Source organism: Mixophyes fleayi, chromosome 11, assembly GCF_038048845.1.
Source record: "Mixophyes fleayi isolate aMixFle1 chromosome 11, aMixFle1.hap1, whole genome shotgun sequence".
Taxonomy (NCBI): Eukaryota; Metazoa; Chordata; class Amphibia; order Anura; family Limnodynastidae; genus Mixophyes; species Mixophyes fleayi.
Genome location: NC_134412.1, coordinates 16,447,057 through 16,459,717, shown reverse-complemented (window position 1 = coordinate 16,459,717; position 12,661 = coordinate 16,447,057). Strand labels below are relative to the sequence as shown.

Genomic DNA, 12,661 nt, shown 5'->3' with positions numbered 1-12,661 from the left:
GTAGCGCTATATAATTGGGAACAAACACAGTCATAAAACAATACTGGGACATAGAGACAGACAGAGAGGTAAGAAGGCACTGATCACAAGCTTACAATCTATGGGACAATGGGAGTTTGATACATGAGGGTAAGTGCTACATATTGAATATTGGTCCAGCGAGAGTACAAAGGTAAAAAGTGCTTAGTGGACTGTATGATCCAGTCACAGCAGTGTTGGTCAGGGGGTCGGAGGGTTGTTGTCTTGTGTGAACTGTGTAAAGGGTGGTAATAGGGTAACCTAGGGAGGTTAAGACGGTGGTTGAGGAATATTATAAGCTTGTCTGAAGAGGTGGGTTTTCGGGGGAACGCTTGAAGGTATGAAGACTAAAGGAAAGTCTTATTGTGCGAGGGAGGGAATTCCACAAAGTAGGTGCAGCCCAAAAAAATCCTGTAACCGGGAATGGGAGGATGTAATGAGTGTGGATGAGAGATGCAGATCTTGTGCAGAATGGAGTTGGGAGATATTTTGAGACCTTCCACTGTGTAGAAGGTTGTTGTTATACTTAGCACTGTGTAGAAGAATGTTGTTATACCTAGCACCATGTAGAAGAATGTTTCCATACTTAGCGCCGTGTAGAAGAATGTTGTTATACCTAGCACCGTGTAGAAGAATGTTGTTATACCTAACGCCGTGTAGAAGAATGTTGTTATACCTAGCGCCGTGTAGAAGAATGTTGTTATACCTAGCACCGTGTAGAAGATGATGTTATACCTAGCACCGTGTAGAAGAATGTTGTTATACCTAGCTCCGTGTAGAAGAATGTTGTTATACCTAGCGCCGTGTAGAAGAATGTTGTTATACCTAGCCCCGTGTAAAAGATGATGTTATACCTAGCACCGTGTAGAAGATGATGTTATACCTAGCACCGTGTAGAAGAATGTTGTTATACCTAGCTCAGTGTAGAAGAATGTTGTTATACCTAGCGCCGTGTAGAAGAATGTTGTTATACCTAGCGCCGTGTAAAAGATGATGTTATACCTAGCACTGTGTAGAAGATGTTATACCTAGCGCCGTGTAGAAGATGATGTTATACCTAGCACCGTCTAGAAGATGTTATACCTAGCGCTGTGTAGAAGATGATGTTATACCTAGCGCCGTGTAGAAGATGATGTTATACCTAGTACTGTGTAGAAGGATGTTGTTATACCTAGCACTGTGTAGAAGAATGTTGTTATACCTAGCACCATGTAGAAGATGATGTTATACCTAGCGCCGTGTAGAAGATAATGTTATACCTAGCACTGTGTAGAAGAATGATGTTATACCTAGCACCATGTAGAAGAATGTTGTTATACCTAGCGCCGTGTAGAAGATGATGTTATACCTAGCGCCGTGTAGAAGAATGTTGTTATAACTAGCGCCGTGTAGAAGAATGTTGTCATACCTAGCGCTGTGTAGAAGAATGTTGTTATACCTATCTCCTTGTACAAGAATGTTGATATACCTAGCGCCGTGTAGAAGAATGTTGATATACCTAGCACTGTGTAGAAGAATGTTGATATACCTAGCACTGTGTAGAAGAATGTTGATATACCTAGCACCGTGTAGAAGAATGTTGATATACCTAGCACTGTGTAGAAGAATGTTGATATACCTAGCACCGTGTAGAAGAATGTTGATATACCTAGCACCGTGTAGAAGAATGTTGATATACCTAGCACCGTGTAGAAGAATGTTGATATACCTAGCACCGTGTAGAAGAATGTTGATATACCTAGCACCGTGTAGAAGAATGTTGATATACCTAGCACCGTGTAGAAGAATGTTGATATACCTAGCACCGTGTAGAAGAATGTTGATATACCTAGCACCGTGTAGAAGAATGTTGATATACCTAGCACTGTGTAGAAGAATGTTGATATACCTAGCACCGTGTAGAAGAATGTTGATATACCTAGCACCGTGTAGAAGAATGTTGATATACCTAGCACTGTGTAGAAGAATGTTGATATACCTAGCACCGTGTAGAAGAATGTTGATATACCTAGCACTGTGTAGAAGAATGTTGATATACCTAGCACCGTGTAGAAGAATGTTGATATACCTAGCACTGTGTAGAAGAATGTTGGCAAACAAGGAAATGCTCTGTGTGTAGGTTGATATATAGCTGACGTGCGCACTACAGATGTAAATAATAGTTACGTTTTCATATGTATAACAAACTTCTTAATCATTTCTCCACTTGTGGTTCTTCTCTCATTCTCATTAAATGTAAAGAGTGATGACTGTTTGGGGAAAGTTGTGTGCATACCCGATGTCCTTTCATTATGGTTCAACCCCCCTAGGTGCGGAGTATGTGGATAAAGATTTTAGGGAGATGAAAGGTAGCAAAATCAGACCTCATAGATAAGTTATAGTATACAGTCACTTATCGGTATTAGTGCAACAGATATTAACTTTACTTATCAATTAGTTATCAAACTTTACTTATCAATTATAGTACGATGAACAGAGTATGTGTGCGCAGAAAATCTTCATAAGAGTAGAAAATAACATTAGAGTTATTCGATGATAATACGGATATAATCTTTTTCATATTCGTATAACGTATTGCGTCCTCCTGTGACGGTTTTATGCATTAAATGTATAAGTATAGTTCCAACATTATAAAAGTAATTACATGTGCCGGGAAGGTGCAGCAATTACCAGACGGAGGAGGGGGGTTGTTAAATACCTGTTCCTCCTAAAAAGTGTCCAATACGATAATTCTTAATTGGTGTCTGTCCCGGCGTTCCAAATTGCTTAGTGTGTCTTTTCTCAGATGGTCGTGGTTGTTCTGAAAAATGTGTCTTTTGTTCACTATAAAAAATATATATTTTAAATGGTAGGCTGATAGGTACTTTGATATGTAGTAATTACGGAATGATCTTTCCATTATGTGTTTAAATATCTATCTGGAAAGAGATAGGGTAGACTTAGTCAAGGAGGGGATGGGGTTAAAAGTTATTTTTATTATTGACATTTAAGGAAACTACTTTGATCTATGTCTAGATTTAGACCCATTTGGTTGAGAGGATATTCATAGTGAATATCCACTTTGCCTCTTCTTTCGAGATTTTTGTGATGCAGTTTTCTCCTCTCATTGTCACCATTTATTTATATAGCGCCACTAATTCCGCAGCGCTGTACAGAGAACTCATTCACATCAGTCCCTGCCCCATTGGGGCTTACAGTCTAAATTCCCAAACACACACTAGGGTCAATTTATTAGCATCCAAATAACCTACTAGTATGTTTTTGGAGTTTGGGAGGAAAATCACGCAAACACAGGGAGAACATACAAACGCCACACAGAAAGGCCATGGTCGGGAATCGAACTCGTGACCCCGTTGCTGTGAGGCAGAAGTGTTAACCACTGAGCCACCATGCTGCCCCTACACTGGGGTCTTGTCCATGGATATTCTCGAACTGTTCTGGAATGTTGTGCGTTTCCACTTTATTTTTAATGTTTCTTAAGTGTTCCGCTACTCTGTTCTTATAACGTCTTATTGTGCGGCCTAGATACTGTAGACCGAACTGACAATCTAAGAGGTAAATGACTCCTATTGAGTCACAATTGACCTTCTCCTTAATGCTAAAGGTTTCCTTGGTTATTAGAAGCAGTGTGTTGTAGGCTTTGTGCGCTGCTGTTTGGTTCTGTAAGCTATACATTTCATGCCGTTATAGGAGCATAAAGATTCGGATTTGTTGCTGGTGATGAAGGGTATGTGTTTTTGACGTCTTTTCCCAGTAGTGATTTGCTCTCCATGTTTCTAATTTTGGCGAGTTGTTTCTATAAATTTGAAGGCATTCGCTTGATTTTCGTATATTCTTCTATGCCGCTACAGTTTATTTGAACGCAAAGGACACTTACTTCAGCTGACTATTTCGGGAAGTGAACAAGGCTTTATTATGAACAAGTGGCATTAATTATATATTTTTATTTCTGTGCGTTCTTTGGTGAGTTTATAATCCACATAGGTGTTGAACTTATCGTGCAGTATCTTTAGTAGTAGAGCACAGTAGACCTACACCGAATTCAACAGCGCATAATGAATTCATGATGTGCTCCGGTTTCCTCCCACACTCCAAACACATACTAGTAGGTTAATTGGCTGCTATTAAATTGCCCTTAGTCTCTCTCTGTATGTGTGTGTGTGTTACGGGATATAGATTGTAAGCTCCAATGGGGCAGGGACAGATGTGAGTTCTCTGTACAGCGCTGCAGAATTAGTGGCGCTATATAAATAGATGATGATGACTCCATAATCCATATAACCATTATTCTTATCCGCCAATGTGCTGTGTCTGTCTGCATAGGTCAAGGGCCGTACGGGTAGATTTTGGTATTTCTGCAATATGGCGTCTGAGACCTGATACTGAGGACACGTCTAAAGTTTTATTTTTGCGCTTTAATATAATGTACAGACAGGAGCTTAAGTTTTGCTGTCAATAAAACCCTGAAGATCGTTCTCTTATTCATCCGTCCTGATTATCTCAGAGTCTTGTTTTCGAGGATGGAACTGACCTTTACTCGGGAAACGCAGAAATTCAGCAAATCGATTGCTTTTGTCTGACTGAAGGCAATAATTGCTCTACTAACACCTAAAAGAACTAGTGATTTGTCATTATATTGAGTGGCTGGAAACACTGAAATACAACCTCTGTAAAACTAAAAAAAAAACAGGGAAAAAAATATCCTAGAGACAAAAAGCATATCTGTAATTCCTGGTATAAAAAAAAGTAACTGAAATAGAAGTATCTAACTTTTGTACTTTACATTTTACACTTATATATTGTACTGTGATAAACGTCTTGAAAGAAACATCACCAAGTGGGCAGAGCCTGTTGGTTGTGTACACACTTTTGTTGAGCATACGTAGGATTTTCATTGGCGTCGCCTGCTGTTTTTAGCAAATTTTTATATGCAATCATACCGTACTTATAATATACAGTACACATTCTACAGTGTTCAGTATAGTATAGAGCGGTTGGACAATGAATTAAGAATTTTTCAACTTTTTTAATTTTTTAAATTTTTGTACATCAAAAATATATAGTATATATAGTAAATATGTTCTGATTGATAGTCTATGATGTAAACATACAACATAATAGTGTCATTTAGGCAGTTTGTTGACATATATTTGCACCAGGTGGCAGCACAAACTGGCTAAATCACCTTCCCGACGAGAAAGCAGTCGTTAAACTGCGCTCAGACAGGACAGACTGCTATAGAGAAAATTGCTACAGAGAACCAAAAATTGACAGAAAAGCGTGTGATGATTATATGGAAGGAGGACAGCGCTAACATTTCTTTAAAAACTGTTCAGAGGCGCCTTGCAGAATTTGGGTTTAGAGCTTATCGGCCAGTCAGGAAACTGAAGCTAACACCAGCAATGAGAAAACAATGCCTAGCATGGGCCAATAAATAAACAAAATAAGTTTATATAAAGTATTAAATATGTGTATTTGCCAATATTTTATCAAAATTTAACACGAAATGAAAACAATTCCTCATTCGTTGTCCAACCACTGTGTGTGTTGTGTCTCTATACACTCCGGGGAGCATAGATTTGTGAAACAAAATGGACAAATTTAAGAAGGTTAAAAAGTTTGGGGAAGTGAAAGAGTTTACTCTGAAGCACAGAAGAGGTACAAGTGTGCCCTCGTTTTGCCACCTCATTAGCCCAGTATACACAAGTGTACAATAAACCCACACATTCACTGTTTGAAAACAAGCTTTAATTCGATTAAAAAAATCCCAATAACCATTGTTCAGCACAAAGTTGCAAAAAAATCTTCTTACTCATTCCATCATAGTCCAGTAGGAAAATATTTTTTTCTTTCTTCCCATCGTAGTCCAAATGGGAAAAGAAAAACAAACTTGAAAAATCCCTATGTAAAATAGCCCAACTCCATGCTACAAACAAGGCACGATGAGCAAATCTTAGGTCCGCTGTGGTCATAATGGAAGGTCTCTGTATTGCACCTAGTGGTCATAAGTGGTACTGCTGATTCTTCTTTTTAAATTGTCTTAGGGCTCGTTCGCATGAACGGTTTCCCGAGCTGCGTTCCAAATACAAAGTAACTTCAGGAAATTGCCAGAGAAATAGCATGTCATAGAGGGCCATTGATCACCATTATGGGAAAAAGCTTGAGAAACAGTTTGTCTTCTAGACAATAGTTCTGCTATTCTCTAGAAAAGATCTTTGTTTGGTAATACACATTTCCAATGTAGCATAATAGAGCAGAACATTTTAATTAATATACAAAATATGACATTGTCTAAACGACATAACTGGTTTGGTTGACTTTGTCAATAGAAAAAAAAATCTTTGGTACCCAACGCAATTTGTGAAATGATTCAGAGAACAGGTAAACCTCTCTTTTCATAGCTTGATGATCCATTACTTGGGGTTCTTTTGCCCCCAGTTTTATTGTACTTTTTCCCAATGTTGGAACATCAATCAGATTGCCTCCATTCTCTGGTAAGGAAAGGGTGAAGTATAAATTGCACTTCTGTTTATGAAACCTCTGTTTAGATTTACAATATATTTGACCTATTCTGATAGCCATCTGCTAAATTAAAACTTGTTAGGTTGCCGAGACGGCAGAAGCCCGAGGCGTAAAGCACAGCTAAATTCTGTTCACATTTTGCAATGGTTTGTTTTGGAATGTAGACCCAGCGCGTTTCACAGAATGTGCAATTTAAACATACATATAAAAATGACAACAACAAGCAATAATAATAATGTCAATTATGCATGCACAAATTTATGTAGCTTTTCTAATATATCACATCGCTAAAGGCCTAAACAAACAAAGGGTAGGCATCTGTGTCTCCTAATTATTGTTATTAAACTGACAATTTCAGTAGGTCAGCTGTAGATCATTCTGATAGTTGTAGTCCAGTGTGAAGCGGAGGCTTCAGACCTAGGTATTTGGAGACAGCAATGTGTAGGGAATACATCATTTGTGAAATGCAATTTTTTGTTCATTAATGTTTATTTTTTACCTTTTGTAGATCAAAATGTGTTGAAAGTGACACTTTTTTTATCCAAACTTAAATACTATTTTTGTTTTTATATAGTAATAGCTCAATGTATAACAGCTGTAACATTCTTGTAGAGTTTGCAGAGACATCAGACTGGGAGATTTTTGCAGCCTGCAGACATGAAAACAAAGGGTATGGAGGACCCTCCTCAGTAGAGAGCTTACATTCTAAGTGGAAGAGGGCACAGCTGAAATAAGAGGAGCGAGTGTGGCTTAGAGTGGAGATTGGGACAGTTGTTAGGGTGCATTAGTGTGAATAGTGTTATCAGGGATAAGGCAAGCTCTAAAAAAGAGATTGGTTTTTAGAGAACGTCTAAAGTTTTGACGGTCGTGGAAAAGTCTGATTGGGCGTGGTAGGGAATTCCATAAGTGGGGAGCAGCACGGGAGAAGTCTTGTAGGCGGGAGTGAGAGGTTTTTACCAGAGACGAGACAAGACGCAGGTCAGAGGTAGATCTAAGAGGGCGGGAGGGAGAGTATTTTGATATGAGATTTGAGATGTATACAGGGGTGGTGGTGTTGAGAGCTTTGTAGGTAAGGGTGAGTAATTTGAATTTGATTCTGGAGGACACAGGACGCCAGTGTAGGGATTTGCAAAGTGGAGCAGCAGATGTGGAGCGGTGAGAGAGGAAGATCAATCTTGCAGCAGCATTTAGGATGGATTGAAGTGTGGATATATGGATGTCAGGAATGCCAGATAGCAGGAGGTTGCAGTAGTCAAGACAGGAGATGATTAGATAATGGATAAGAGTTTTGGTAGCATGTTGTGTAAGAAAAGGGTGTATTTTGGCAATGTTTTTAAGGTGGAATCGACAGGACTGGGAAAGATTTTGGATGTGAGGAATAAAGCAGAGGGTGGAGTCAAGTGTGACACCAAGGAAGCGGGCTTGGGAGACTGAGGAACAGTGAGGGAGATTTGAGGGCAGGTGGTGACTCTGGCTGGAGGGAAGATAATAAGTTCAGTTTTGGATATGTTGAGCTTTAGGTAGTGTTGGGACATCCATGTGGAGTTAGCAGGAAGACAGTTGGTTACACAAGATAGTACAGAAGGGGAGAGGCCAGGGGAAGAGATTTGGGTGTCATCGGCGTAGAGGTGGTACTGGAGGTCGAATGTTTGAATTAATACCCCAAGAGAAGATGTGTACAATGAAAAAAGTAAAGGGCCAAGAACAGAGCCTTTGCGGGACCCCAACAGATAGTGGGGGTGGAGTGGAGGGGAGGACGTGCCAGAGGTAGAAACACTAAATGAGCGGTTCTATAGGTAGGAAGTGAACCATCAAAGATTTGGGGGTCTCCATACCAAGGATGTCATTGAATACTAGTCATCGGTATGCATTCTGTTTTAAATAGTCATCACTGGAATACTCTCTGTATTGTATCTCAATCTCTAGAATGTTCCCTGTATTGTACATAGGTCTCTAAACTACAATGCAGAACCCCCGTATCACTGCTATAAAGTGCAGAGCCCGATTGTAATTTCCATACAGTGGGTAATATTAGATGAATGTGTCAGGTGTATAGATCCAGTGTTTGTATGTGTGGGATGAGCAGGTTTTTCCTAACAATCAAGGAGAAGCCTTCTCCAGCCTGGTATCTGTTACAGATGCTGCTACTTAGGGTAGCTGTAACCTGATAAGTAAAGCATATAGGAGGAATAAGGTTATTGGGAAAAGGTTAGTTAAGCCATAGGGAACTAATTAGTAACAGTAAAATAAAGATGGATGTAGATGTTTAATATTGCATTAATCTCTAAACAAGTACTATCCAGCGGATTAATCCCTTGTACGTAATATTATGATATATTCATGATGTCTATTATCTTTAGTTACTTAGATTTGTTTGGGAAGTTTTTTTCCCCAAAGCTTCAACAATAAAATAGCACGAAAAAGCCAACTATAAAGTGAAATGCACTATATTGTAAAACATCATATGGCCCATTCATCAAAGTCCCGAGAGTACGAGGGAAATTTGCATGTTGATGATCATGCTGTCAGCAGGCGGATTTTATTTTGTAAAAAATAAATAACATTCTTGGAGGTGTGCTGTGAATAATGACACTGGCTGTTGCTGGCAGATGCTCACACATGGCTGCATAGAAACATCTTACCTCAAACACAAGTAGAGAAGACTGCAGCATCCTGAAAATGGCTGACTGCAGCTCAGCAACAGACTCTATCATGGACTGAGCAAATGCCACCATGTTGTTAGTAAGATGGAATGGTTTGAAAAAGTGGAGATGTTGCCTATAGCAACCAATCAGATTCTAGTTATCATTTATTTAGTACATTCTACAAAATGACAGTTAGAATCTGATTGGTTGCTATAGGCAACACCTCCACTTACCCTTACCACCGCAGGCCAGTATCACATAACATGGAGCAAAACCCTCAAAGGTGCAAAGCCATAGCAACCAATCAGATATTAGCTTTCATTAATCAACATGTTTGCCAGACTAATTAAAGACAATATTTGATTGGCTGTTACAGAATATCTCATCATGCCAAGTAGTGAGCCATCATTTAGTTAAATATCCATTTGTATAGTGTTCAGGAAAGGTCCCAGGCTTTAAATCCTTATACTTAGAAATTTGTTAATTTTGCACTTATTTGAACAGAATAGCTATTGTAATGGAGTACACAAAATGCACACCAGTGTATTAAAGCAGGAGTGCTAAATCTCACCCCAATCGCCCCCCCCCCCATTTAGACTGTCCCCACGAGTATTTGTGTCCCTGAAATTATTTTACTATTATATTGATAAGACTCCTTCTATATCATAAAAATGCTGCAACAGTTAAAGGGTTTAATGATGAAATATATATATTATATTGGGTACTTTGCTAGTTAAACCCTTTCAAAAGCTATATTTAAGTCGTTAGCTTTTCTCTATGGCGCTATATAGAATCAGAACTCGGGACTAGATTTACTAAACTGCGGGTTTGGAAAAGTGGAGATGTTGCCTATAGCAACCAATCAGATTCTAGCTTTCATTTATTTAGTGCTTTCTACAAAATGACAGCTAGAATCTGATTGGTTGCTATAGGCAACATCTCCACTTTTTTAAACCCACAGTTTAGTAAATATACCCCTTGCTGTTTAAAATGTGGAGGTTGGTATAGAACACACCTCTTAAGATTATTTTGTTAATCTTGAGCAAAATATGACTGAAAAGTACAGTATATTCCACTTTGAAAACTTGCTTAATTTTACTGGTTTTGTCTTTTTTGTCCGATGAACCTAATTTTAAATAAGTTGCTGCTGGTGTGAAGCTTTTAGTCGCAGACTAAATTTCTCGATAGATGTATGGACAATCGTCACACCTGCTGGCTATAAAAAAAAATTAACCAAAAAATAATAAACAGGAGGAGTTTACAACACATCATCATCATCACCATTTATTTATATAGCGCCGCTGATTCCGCAGCGCTGTACAGAGAACTCATGCATATCAGTCCCTGCCCCATTGGAGCTTACTGTCTAAATTCCCTAACATACACACACAGACAGACAGAGAGAGAGAGAGAGAGAGAGAATAGGGTCAATTTTGATAGCAGCCAATTAGCCTACTAGTATGTTTTTGGAGTGTGGGAGGAAACCGGAGCACCCGGAGGAAACCCACGCAAACACAGGGAGAACATAGAAACTCCACACAGATGGTCGGGAATTGACCCCAGTGCTGTGAGGCAGAAGTGCTAACCACTTAGCCACCATGCTGCCCTACAAAAAGTATAATGAAAACCTTTTTTTTCCAATTTCAATATAGTGCAAAATTCAGTGGGATTTGATTTGTATAAATGTATTAAATAATGTCTTGCTTATAGTTCTCCTTAAAACTAGATTACCTTCATAAAGAAAGTTGAGGGAAGATTGCCATGGCGGAGAATGAGCATATTATACAATGTGCATGATAATGCTTATATTCCGGCTTTTGTGATTACTATTACTTGTGACTATAATTACTACCCAGTATAATATATGGCATAATATAACCTCTTACTTTGCATTATGTATTATTCAAAACAAGAGAGTGTATCAAGGTATCTTCATTGTCCCACCAAAGTCGACAGTTTCAGGGGCAGAGGAGCCGTAATTGTTCCTGGAATTTTAAAGAGATTAAAGAATTAATATGTCAGGGTTTTAGCATTAAAGCATTCTGGGCATTGGAGAAACAATTGTCAAACCACCTGCTTTGCTGGAATAGAGTTTCAGCAAACTCCTAGCTCATTAAGTAGTTTGCTGAACACATCCAGTATTACAAATTTTGATGTATTGTAGAGTGTAGAACTAGACACAAATGGGCTTCATAATTTTCAGATGTTAGTCCAATTGCGTGACCTATCTTGTGTGAATTTGCTCTGCGCATGCGTCAGAGCGGGACTTGCGCCAATGAACGCTATTGCATGTAATTCATGCCTTAACGCAAACGACTCTTGCGACTGCCTAGGATTTAAACGTGGGTGGAAAGGGGTGGACGAACTTGAGCAATGTACAGTGAGGGTGTAGCGAGGGCGGCTCCACGCAGATGTGGCGATTAAAGTCCTGGGTATCTCGTAGTCGTTTCATTTGCCCCAGCTACGGGGCCGGTGTAAGTACCAACTGCTAGTGGCGGAATTATGCTCAATTTCCATGCTCTTCTTTTAACGTAGTTGCGTACAAGTTGTGTTGGGATATGAATCAAGCCTTAACATGTGCAGTGTCTTTCTATAGAATTTACCAGTGAACGTACAGCTATAGGTGAATCATAAGTTTATAAATATACTGAAATAATAATTATAAAAATAACAAAAGAAAAATAGACTCCTTGTTGTACATCTTCCATCATTGTGCAGTACTATACTAACTGAAGGACACAGATAAGTACATGGAGAGTACTATAGTTATTAACAATCAATTTGTAGAGAAATGTTCATTTAGTTTCCTATAATGTTTTGATAGATTTTTTTTTGTTATCTTTTTGTCTGTGTAGAATTTACGTAGGTTCCATGGCCGAACACATACTAGGCTTATATTCCTGTGAAAGTATTTAAGTATATTAAAAAAAAACAAAAAAACAAAAAACATTCTCTGTAAAACGCTGAATAATGCGTTGGTGCAGTCTGAATAAAAGTGGGCAGCACAGCGCTGGGGTCATGAGTTTGATTACGATCAGGACCCTATATCATAGTTGCCTACTCTCTCGGAATGTCCGGTCCGGGAGATTCCGGAATTCTTGGGAGTTCTCTCGGATTCCAGGGAGAGTAGGGAAACCTTCCGCATCCTGCCCTGTTGTTTGGTGAAGTGGGTTTGGGGCGGGGATAATTGGGCCACCCTGCTGTAATTGGATGAAATTGGTGTTGTTTAGAAGTGGGTGTGGCCTAAAGAACCGCTTCACATGACCACGCCCCCAGGAATCTGCATGGACATCTAACTAAAAAGACTGGAAATGACTTAAAACAAAATGCACAACTGTAGATTATCCCTACTTTTCTTTGTCACTCACCATTATAAAAGGAACAGCCCACTCAGCTTCCATCCTCACTGACTACACCCATTCTATTGACTGGTAAACCCATTATATGCAATGGTATGATCCGCACGTTTCCTATCT

The 12,661-nt window shown here is 39.1% G+C and overlaps 1 protein-coding gene across 1 annotated transcript in view; it reads left to right on the top strand.

Moving 5' to 3' along the window:
* Positions 1-12,661, top strand: part of GRIK5 (glutamate ionotropic receptor kainate type subunit 5) — a 188,088-nt gene that overhangs the window by 150,870 nt on the left and 24,557 nt on the right. The gene's annotated exons all lie outside the window — the stretch shown is intronic.